The sequence below is a fragment of the Thrips palmi genome, unplaced genomic scaffold (genome assembly GCF_012932325.1).
Source record: "Thrips palmi isolate BJ-2018 unplaced genomic scaffold, TpBJ-2018v1 HiC_scaffold_18, whole genome shotgun sequence".
Lineage (NCBI taxonomy): Eukaryota > Metazoa > Arthropoda > Insecta > Thysanoptera > Thripidae > Thrips > Thrips palmi.
The window spans coordinates 10,970,556-10,982,029 of NW_023144627.1; positions in this window are offsets into that span (position 1 = coordinate 10,970,556).

The following is an 11,474-nucleotide window of genomic DNA, read 5'->3' on the forward strand; positions in this document are numbered from 1 at the left end:
GACGCCGCCTCGGCCGCCATACGGACGCTGCAAAGGATGAAAAGATGAAACGGAGTTAGAGAGTCCGGCGAGCCATTACACGCATGCCGGGCTGTGCTCTTTCCCCCGCCATATTCAGCCAGCGGTATGCTTTTAACACAATTTCATGTTTTTTGCCCCAAATTTTTTGGTGTGAAGATTTTGTAATTTTGTGTCGCGGCGCGTGTTCGAAAAGGGGGGCTGGTGCCTCCTCGTTTCGCGGCAGGAAAAAATGTCGCTGAATTCCTCCTAATTGTAGACACACACACACACACACACACACACATCGCAATTCAGCATGGTCACATGTATCCGCCGCAATTATTCTCGCACAATCCTGCCGCCCACAAATAAATAGACGAAGCACACACGCACACTCAGACACCCTAGGACACACATACACACACACTAACGCACAAAGACGCAAAAAGAGGCAAAAATCCTCTGTATGAAACTTAATGAGCCGTGAATAGCCTACATAATTTTTTGTGGCAGTGTAATGTAAATGACGGAGGGGCGGTGCGGTTTCATGCGTGTCATTTTAGGGCCACCGTGGCTAGCATTGGGAACGAGGGGGCGTCACGCACGCGAAAGTGAGTGTGTGCGTGCGCGCGTGTGTGTGTGTGTGCGTGCGTGCGTGCGTGCGTGCGTGCGTGCCGGCAACTTATGCGGGCCCCGTCACGTATCGACGGTCGCGATTGTTTAATCCGTTGCCGTGTCTGGCCCGGGGGCACACTAGCGCGAATTTAAATGGGAATTATGCACCAGGATATTGAATTGCGCGTCTGTCTGTCCGGCTGCGGCCATGGCTGCCCCGGACCCGGAGGAATGGTGACGGAAACTCGCCGATTAACGCTGTTTTCACCGGCGGAATTTCATCCAGTGAATATTTTTAAACATGGATGTCGTCAATAAATGACCCGTCGTCCCCACGACCATGAATGATTGAGCTGTGCGAAGTGGACGCCGCTTGGGAACTAGCCCTGGTTACTTGAGAGCCTGGAGCTAGCTGCTCCAGTGCCTCGTTAACGAGTACACCACCCTGAGTCGTCCCGAGCCCCTCTGAAGGGCTTTGGGGCACGAGTTGTACCTGCTGTACCGCAGCCGAGCCGTTTTTGCGACGAGAGAGCAAAGGGATGCTCAATAACTTGGAGGGGATTGCCCGGGGTTCAGCAGCCTTGTGGTTCCGGTCGGCGGCAAGGCGGGAGGGCAGCCAGGGGCCGCCAGGGGCACGGTCTGCAGGACGGAGAGGCGGGTGAGGACGGCAGGGTGATAAATGGCTGCAAATAGGCCGGGCCCATTAGGGCCGGAATCGGTAAGAACAGCTGCCTGCACCACCTCCACTACCTGCACCCTGCCTGCACCTCCCTGCACCTTCCGGGCATCATCACCCTTCCACTAGCACCTCACGCTTCAAACTAAATTGCCTGCACTACAAAGTTTCGTCGCCCGGAGTACTTGCAGCAGGGAGAGCCAGAAAAAGTACCGGTGTGTGGGGTTTCGAACCTTGAATCCTGGCAGTGGCGCTCGTAGATAACGTGGTGCATCGATGACAGGAAAACTTGCAGCAGGGGGAGCCAGAAAAATGACCGGTGTGCGGGGTTTCGAACCTTGAATCCTGGCAGTGGCGCTCGTAGATTACGTGGTGCATCGACGACAGGACGCTCGTAGCGGTGCCAGGGCTGCGGCCAGGCCATAGCTCTCCTTTGATTTAGCGCGGTGTGGTGCGGGGCATTCCCTGGCCATTCCGCGGTGCGTCGACGCGTGGCTGCACTACAAGAACATCGGCCTGCAGCCGCGCTCCACCGCACCGCGCCCCGGTCAAGGAGAGTTGCGAGTTTGGCCTAACTTTCTTGAATGACTTTCTGGGCCGGTGGAAAAGTGTGTGGGGTAGGTAAGGCCGCTCGCCCGGGGCCCGGGCTTCACCTGGCGGTGTGGTCTCTGGGCTCGCGGCCAAAGTGCGCTCCGCCAGATCGGATTGACTGGAAAAGCAAGGAAAAAAAGAGGGGCCGCCGTGATCCCCATCTCCACACGCTGCATTTATTCCTCGCCGAGTAGAGTTTTCCAAGCGGGCGACCGCTCGGCACACGCAATTTAAATACCTCATCACTTCTGGATTCGCGTGTTGAGAGCGTGTTTCGCGGTTGAGCGTGCACGGGTTCAAACGGCCGGTCTTCGGAAGCGGTTCGTGTCTGAAAACACCCCGACACCCGGCCGCCGCCACACTGCCACACCTGGTGCCCTTTCCGCGCCCGTTTGGACGGCCCTGAAAGCTAGCCAAACTGACCGTAGTGTCCTGCCTGGGGGAGGGAGCTCTTGGGTCCCTCTGAAAGGTTACTTTGAATGGCCTTTTTTCTTTCCTTCTCCGCCCACCCTTTCTGTCCGCCAATAGCTAACCGATGCACACTGTCCAGCTGGCGGCTGCAATGCGGTCAGGGAAAGGCGCGTTCAGCTCACACAGTGGGCCAGAAGACCGGTGGAGGCGGCCGAAACTCTAGACGCGTTTTGAGCTCCAGAGTCGCTAAACAGTGCTCGAACTGAACGGTGACTCCATCAATGGATTGCTCTTCAAACAAGGAAAGCATTGGTGGGGTCACACGTCCGTTTTAAGGCCCATTTAGCGACTCTGGAGCTCAAAATGCGTCCGGGATTCTGATCGCCTCCGCCGGTCATCTGGCCCACAGTGCGCCAGTGTCCAAGAACACGTCGAAAAGGGAAGCGAGATCCGCCTTGCGGTGGAGGCTTCACCAAAACCGGCCCCGCGAGGCACGCATTGCCCCAGGAAACAAATCCGCCGGTCCTTCTGACATGCAAGGGCCAGGAGAGATAATCCCCTGAGAATGGAAAAGCAGTTTCTTCTTCCCGGGAAAGGTCGCTCATGCCGGGCCGGCTTTCCAAGAGGATGCCTGGCTGCTAGCCTGGCTGAGCCGATCACGGAGCGGCATGTCAAATTTATGGAAATCCCCGGCCAAGTACCCGCCTACCCCTTGCTTTCTGCGAGCTTTTTGCCCCAGATCGCGGACTTTGGCTCCGAGCGCGGAGAAAGGAGAGCCGGGCGCAAGCAAACTATCGGTGTCGTGTGTCGGTTGTCGTGTTGCCCACTTGAAGGGCTGCCTCGCTGCCGACGCCGGGCAAGGCCCTGACGGGGTGGGACGGTTACCGCGCGGCGAGGGCCTCTGATGTCCGTGCTGCGTGTGCAGTAAGGTACTTACGTCTAGTCGCATGTCGTGAGTTGGCCTACTGCCCCAGGCACGCCCAGCCTTGCAGGCACCAATCCAATCGGGGCCGAATAAACGCTTGCCAGACGGAAAAAGGTCCCATTAGGCGACACAAAAACAACAACAACAACAAGGCCGGGGGAACGCCGAATGCAAAAGAAGCTGTTGTATTTACGGGCGCTTTTCGTGTGTTGCCGTGGGCGCTATGAAAAATGCATGACCAGCCTAAAGTCCCTTCAGTCTTTGTCGCTCCCGTTTGAGGCAAAAAGCATCCGAACGCAAGTCCCGTTGCTGTTTGCTGGCTTGTTTGCTTTTGTCCGAGGCCGGCGAGGCCGGGCCGTGGCCGGGACCGTGTCCACGGACGACGTCCAGCCCCTACCGCTTTGTCTCCAGGCCTCTGTCTTTGTGCTGATCATATTTTAGCCGTGTTTGCGCCCGGTGCGGCCAAGCCTGGCCAAGCCTGCCGCCTTGGGGCGTGGCTAGCCAAAGCGTAGCGGCCTCAGGCTTGTTTGCCGGGCTGCTGGAACGGAGCGCCCAGCACTGCAACAGCTTTGCTTGCGAAAGAACAAAAAACAATGTTGCCTCTGTGACCGATTGCTTTGTTATTTACGTCCACCCCTTTTTTACGGTTTGCGTTGGCGGAAGCCTGATGCTGACGTCAGCCACCGCGCTGTAAACCAGGAAACCCTTTACTGATGCATTTGCCGGGACATGACCTACCTTTCACCCACCACCAGGTGTACTCGCGCCCAGCCCACCGCCCCACCCCCTCGCCGCGTCTTGGAGCTACCCGCCTACTCAACATAAACCAGGCTCACGGCCTTGGTGTTTAGCTCCTGATACTTCATGAAATATGTGTAGCCGTAATTTGGGCGCTGCCTCGCCCTGACGGCTGCACCGCTCCGATCCGAAGGCGTCCGTTCACCCACTGCCAAGTTGAGAAGTTTTGCGCTGCGGGCCGAACAATTTTGCAAGACTCGCCGTGGGGTCGTCGAACGCCGCTCCGTCAAAAAAAGGCCAAAGCAAAGAAGGAAGAAGACAAAGACCCCGGGATTAACTCTTAATTTTTGCCAGTGTGGACGATCCTTTTCCTCAATGAATTCCCCAATTCTTCCGCACCTTGAGCGCCTTGAGCATCCTGTCGGCTGCTCCGGGAGACTCCGGGAGGCTCAGGGAAGGGCTGCTTGCGTGCCGGAGATGCCGTGGGCGCGGGAGACGGGGCGGCACCCCACTGCGAGGACTCTGCCTATCGCGCGAGGGAAGGCAGGGAGATGCCCGGGCCGCTCGGCGGGCGCTGGACCAGAAGGACCAGAAGGATCCGAAGGCGTGACCGGGGCGATGGCGGACCGCCCAGGGGCCAGAAGGCCGGTTTAGTCCTTAAACGCGACTCGAATCAAACACGATGGTATCAGTACGTCGCTATCCGGGCGACAGCAATCCACTGCTGCAATCTGGTGTTTGATCTGAGTCCCGGTTGAGGACCTCGAGACGCGTGCTGGGGCGTCCCGGCTGGGATCTGGGCACCCTAGTCTCACCCTCCGACACGACTAATCGGGCCGCTGCTAAGTCACTGCTGAGGGGGTGCTACCCTAGGCGTGTTCCGCTGACGCAGCGTCTTGCCGGCGCGGCCCTGCCCTGCCCGGGGGGTGCGCGCTGATACCGACCCTGCTAGTTTGAATGTGTGTGTGTGAGGCGCCGCTCGGACGCTACAGGAGGGTGGCTTTGAAGGGCAGCCGTAGGCGTGTGGACTGCACACACACGCTCACACTCATACATAAACACACGAACACACACAAACACACACAGACGGGCGTGGGGTGTCGGCGGCAACCCTATAGCAGCGGGGCTGTAGCGTGCCCGAGCAGGCTAGGGGTTCCACACGGCCAGTGGGGCGGAAATCTCGAGGAGATCCGGCTTGTAAATTTTGGACGAGTCTAAAGGTCCCTCTTCCATTACTCCCCGCGGCCCCCTTCCTCGTCTCCCTCTCCTTCTTCTTCTTGTTGGTGGTGGTGGGGCGCAGGTGGAGGCACGCCCAAAGTGCACCGCCTGAGCGCGGCGAATTTGTCAGCCGATCGACGAAAAGCCAACACGCGGTGACGACGAAACGCGGTGAGGAAGGGCGTGAAGGAAAAAGGGCGGTTGGAGGGTTGAAAAAAAAGGGTGTTGTGCAAGGCGCTCAGGTGGCGCGTCTGGCTCGGTGGCTGTTGGCTCACCTGGGCCTTTCATACGTAGAGGGATTTAGTGCCTGTGTGCGCCGCCAGCGTGCGCCTGGCTGCCCCCCTTGGCCTGGCTGCCCCCTCAACGCTTGACCACACAGGTTGTACCCTGGCCAGGGTTGTTAACGTTAATTTAACGATTAACGGCGTTACGGTAACTGCGTTAATCGTTAATTAACGTTAACGTTAACTCGTTAAAATATGTCTGGGCCATTAACGTTAACGCGTTAAGTTAATGGACTCTCTTAACGCGTAACGCCGTTAATGCGTTAACGTAGGGATTAATGCACGATCGGTCCAGGTGAATTTCCGAAAAAATATATGTGCTAGAGACAGCAAAAGCTGTTTTACCTAGTTTAATATTTGTGTTATGGTTTCTTTAATTCTTTTATGGGTGATGAACGTTTGTTTCAACGTTTTGGTGGCGTTATCTCAACCCTCTCTGGTTGGGTTTTAAAGTTTTTTTTAACGATAACGGCGTTACTTGCGTTAATTTAACGTTAACGCGTTAAATTCTCAAATTCGAGTTAACGTTAACGCGTTAAGTTAATGCACCCGGACTAACGCATTAACGTTAACGCGTTAAATCTGAAATTAACGTTAACAACCCTGACCCTGGCCCCTGGCGCTGTTGTTCTCAAAGAGGGAATCCAGTGTGAGGAAAAATCCAACGCAAAATAAAACCGGCAAAAAATGAGAATCTTGAAGGTTCTGCGTGTGTTTTGTGGAGGTCAGTTCCTCGGGGAACCATTTACTCCCGATTATAGTGGGCGCTTTCTGTCTCACAGTGGGTCAGAAGACCGGCGGAGGCGGTCAATATCCAGGTCGAGTTTTGAGCTTCAAAGTCGCCAAATGGGCTTCAAACCGGACGTGAGGCCCCACCAATGGAGTCCTCGTTCGGAGAGCAATCCGCTGATGGGGCCACTCGTTCAGTCCGAGTCCTGTTTAGCGACTCTGGAGCTCAAAACGCGTCTAGAGATTAGGCCGCCTCCACCGTCCTTATAGCCCACTGTGCATCAGTCGTGAAATTGATTCACGCGAAGTGGTGCATCATAATATCCCCGCCATTGGGGCGACGATGAGCCGCCACAGAATTTACGGCCGTAAAACGCGGTCGATGCCCAGGAGGTGCGTTAACGCTGTGTATGACTACGTGGACAGGGGGGCCATTAAGATTCCGCTGCAGGGATAAGCCGGGGGATCGCCGGTGTCACGCGAAATGGTGTGTCCCGCCGCCGTCCATTTAACTGGCGCATCGGTTGACCTCTGCCGGGGCCGTCGCGAAGCAGTGGGTCAGAATCCGCAGGATTTTTGTAATGAGGGGGTAATAAGGCGCTATTTGCCTCCCTTGCAGGGGTGAAGTAGAGCTGTTTGCTGACCTTCCAGGCCGCCTGCCTAGTGTCCAAGGACGGGGTAATTAGACCTGCCACCCACTTTCCCAGAGGGTGAATGTAACTCTGTTAAAGTCGGATCAAAGTTTGACTGGAATCGAACACATGACCCCACCAATGGATTCCTCGTTCCATGAGCAATCCATTGATGGAGTCACACGTTCGGTTTTGAACCTTATTAACTTAACTTAGAGCCCCCACGGTAAAAAAGGGTTCCTGGTTTTCCAAGGAACTCCCTGCTATATCTCTACCATAGGCATCCTGGGAAAACCAGGTACCGCTTTAAGCGTGCCCGGGCGTTAACTAGTGCTCCGGCCTTGCTCTCTTTTGTATCCACTTTCCTCGGCCTTTCAGTCCCCGACCTTGCTTACGCTCATCGTCGGACTAAAGTGAGCAGTACACATTCCGAAGGAGAAAAACGCGACGGCCCCGCCGTGTGGCTCGCGCAGCGCCGCGCAGCGCCGCGCGGCACGCCATTGTGTCGTCGCCCTGTTTACCGGCATTAAAAATGAAAGCAGAGGCGACTGTTTGCCTCAAACAACAGCAGCGGCAGCAACAACAGGGCTGGAGTGGCGTGATGCCCAACCTGCGTGTCCCTGAGTCCCTGAGTGTGCCCGCGGACGTGGGCTACACGTTTTGGCGCCCGCTGCGTGGGCGGCGTGGGCACGCTCGGCCCACCGCCTCTTGATCTACGCGGAGCGTTCTTCATTACGCAGTAATGGCGCCTGAATGGGCGAGCCCCACCTGCCCCTCCTAGTGGGCTGGCCAGGTCGCGGTGCCCCTCTCCTCCGGGGAGGCCACGATCTACGACGGGGTGCCCGGCGGCCCGCAGTAGGCCAGAAGACCGGTGAGGGCGGTCAAAACACTAGACGCGTTTTGAGCTCCAGAGTCGCTGCATGGGACTCTAACCGAACGTGTGACCCCACCAATGGATTGCTCTTCGAACGGGGAATCCATTGGTGGGGTCACACGTTCGGTTCGAGTCCTCTTTAGGTACTCTGGAGCTCGAAACGCGTCAAGAATTTTGGCCGCCTCCACCGGTCTTCTGGCCCACTGTGTGGTCGTGAGCAAGGGCGCGTTCCTGGACACGGTCGTTCGGTAGGAAGTGGGCGTGGCGGTGCGGCCCGCTATGCGCCTTGGCCGTTGCCTTTTCGGCGTGGCTGATAACGAGGCTCGTTGTGGCTGGCCGCCGCTTTTCTTTCATTGCGCGCCATTTTGGCTTTCGGAACACGGGCGGTGCGGCACACAGTGGGCCAGAAGGCCGGCGGAGGCGTCCAAAACTCTACGCGCGTTTTGAGCTCCAGAGTCGCTACGTGGGACTGGAACCGAACGTGTGACCCCACCAATGGATTCCTCGACCGGAGAGCATTCCATTGGTGGGGTCACACGTTCGGTTCGAGTCCCATTTAGCGACTCTGGAGCTCAAAATGCGTCCGGGGTTTTGGCCGCCGCCGCCGGTCTTCCGGCCCACTGTGCGGCGGACGCGTGGCCTGCCTGGCGTGCGGGGCAGGTGCCGGCCATGACGCGGCCACGACGCGGCCACGCGGCCGGCCGGTCGGAACGGCCGGGTCGCACGAAAAGCCGACACCTCGGAGGCTCTAATCGGAAGCTCATTGGGCGAAGGCGAAACCGCGGGGGGCGCGCTATAAATAAACAAGGCGCGAAAGAAACGCAGAAAGGTGACCTCTGGTTGCGCCCTGCAGTGTGTCTGGCACTGTGGTTTCGCCCCCTGCTAATGATACGCGTGGCATGACTCTCGACCAATTTTTCGCGTGCCCCCGCCCCTCGGGGGGCTCTTTTGCGGGCCCCCAAGCCCTCCACCCGGCCCTCGGGGGGGCCCTCGGAGGGCCCTTCGCCCCGTCGGGGGCCCTCTGCGTGATACATGCATGTACATGACGCGCTGCGATTTGAAAGGGAAAGCGAGTGCTCTCAGCAACAGGAAGTGGACCAACAAGGGCGCTCGGCTCGGCTCCGCTCCGGGCCGCCGCGCCACGGAACTCCGGAATCCAGGGCCCGGAACCCTGGAGCCCGGCCGGAGCCACCTGGAAGCACACTGGAAGCGGCTCGCCAGATTTAGGACAAGACGCCGGGCATTGGAAAAGGGTACCGCCCTCACGCGTGTGCGTGTGTGTGCGTGTGTGTGTTTGTGTGTGCGTGTGTGCGCGCGCCGGGACACTGCCCAACGGGCCATGCATCATGCATAGCTAGCATACCAGCGAGATTGAATTATTTGGTGACCTAGTCGGGCGGAAGGGACGCTGTTTGCGTATATTTATTGCCCGAAATGAAATAAGGGAGGGTGGGGATGTCGCCTGAGCCGCCGCCGGCCGGCCGATGGCGGTCGCTGGAATTCGATTGTAGTTGATATGAAATCAGTGCCATGCGGCTTTTCTGCCCGAAACTCGATACACGCGGGCTGGCCTGGCCGTTCGGTGGGGCGCGCGCGCCGAAAACTTCGCAGACCACTTTTTATGTGCTTATACATTTTTCGGTCCGTTCGGCTCGTCCTCTGTGTCGTGCTTTGTGGCATTGGGGCTGACCGGGCCGGCCGGGCTAAAATGACTTGCCATGACTTTGGACACGGTCATGGTGATGTGTGTGGCGGCGCACAGTGGGCCAGAAGACCGGCGGAGGCGGCTAAAACTCTGGGCGCGTTTTGAGCTCCAGAGTCGCTAAATGGGACTGGAACCGAACGTGTGACCCCAACAATGGACTCCTTGTACCGAGAGCAATCCATTTGTGGGGTCACACGTTCGGTTCGAGTCCCATTTAGCGACTCTGGAGCTCAAAACGCGTCCGGGGTTTTGGCCGCCTCCACCGGTCTTCTGGCCCACTGTGCGGTGGCGGGCGCACGTTCGTGCACGTTCGTGTCTGTGTGTTTCCCTGACCGGGCTCTCCACACGGCTATTGACTCGCAAGCCGGCGGCTTGACTCTTAGGCCGGGGCGGCCTGGCGGTCTGGCGAGGGTCATGGGGGTGGGGGTGGGAGGGGGTGCCGGGGTCGAGGTCGGAGCGTGACTGCTCGCTCCTACCATGAGGCCATGATATTTATGGGCGTGACGACGCCCATCTGTCGATTACAGTGTGGTCCCTCCGCGAGCCGCGGCGCTTTTGTCTTCTGTTTTGGCGCCAAAACGTGCGCTGGCTTTGGCGGGGAAAAGTCGCGCGTGACGTCCGTGGGGGAAGTCCGGACAACAGTGTGGAGGAAGTGGGCGCGTTTTGAACCGCGGCGCCCTCATACAAGCCTCGAATCGAACTAACGACCCCACACTGTGGGCCACAGGGCTGTCCATTGGCGCCCTCACGTGCTCGATTCGAGTCCCATTTCCAGGGCCCACGGCACTGGGAACCGCCCGGGCCGAACGGACTGAGCGTGGGCGGCGGCGAAGTGTGCGTATCGCCCGCGCGCGCTCGAAAGCGCCGGTGATGGTCTGGAGTGTCGCGTGCCGTCCGCCGCACTGGAAATAAAATCGGTGCCGTGCCAGAGATCTCGAACGCAGACATCGCGCCGCGGTGTTTGCCGGCCCACGCTGCACCGCCAGCGGCAGGAACAACAACAACAACAACAACTGCTGTGTGCTGGTCTCGTCGTTATTGCCGGTGTCATCGTGTCACGCGAGCAGGACGCGTTCCTTCGATCTCTCTCTCCAGGCGAACGCCTCGACAGTGTAACGCCCCGCCGCTCCGCAGTGGGCCAGAAGGCCGGTGGAGGCGGCCAAAAGTCTCGACGCGTTTCGAGCTCCAGAGTCGCTAAACAGGGCTCGAACCGAACGTGTGACCCCACCAATGGATTCCTCGTTCGGAGAGCAATCCATTGGTGGGGTCACACGTTCGGTTCGAGTCGTGTCTAGCGACTCTGGAGCTCAAAACGCGTCGAGACTTCTGGCAGCCTCCACCGGTCTTCTGGCCCACTGCGCGACCCTCCCGAGCCGCGCCGCGCCACGCCGAGCCACCCGCCGCCGTGTGCGGCTTAGGCCGCATTGCGTTGCTCCTGAAAGTTGGATGTTGGCGCTTTGCTCCTCGTTTGCCTGCCGACGTCATGGAACGCGCTCTCTCTCTCTCTCACACACACACATACACACACACGCACACACACACACACACCACCACACCACACACACACACACACCACTCACACACACACACACACGCACACACACTCACACACAGTTCACCGCCGCTCGGCGGGTTCAACGCGCATCGGTTTATGATTGGCTTTCGGAAAGGCAGCCTCCGCTTTCCCGACGGCTTTCCTTTCCTCCTTATTTTTTTTTTCCGTCGTGACCCGCAGACGACAGGCTTTCCTTTACTCGGAATAACGACACGCTTTGCAGCGGCTTTCGGTGCCGGAAGGACGAAAGGAAAGAGGACTTTGGAGGCGGTTTTGAAGGTTCGGCGCAATCGCAGCAAACGAAGGGCGCATCGAGCAACGCGGCGACGCGCTGCGGACCCTTTTAGGCGACCTCTTCTTCGGTAACGACTTCGGCCGACCTGGGCAGGGACCTGTGCAGGGACACGAGACCAGAGGCCTCTCGAGCGCACAAAACTTTCCCGACAACTTTTCGGACAAAAGAATTTTCCTTTTTTTTTTCATTTCTTGCCTGGCGACAGCGAAAGTTGCCGCGCTCTGGG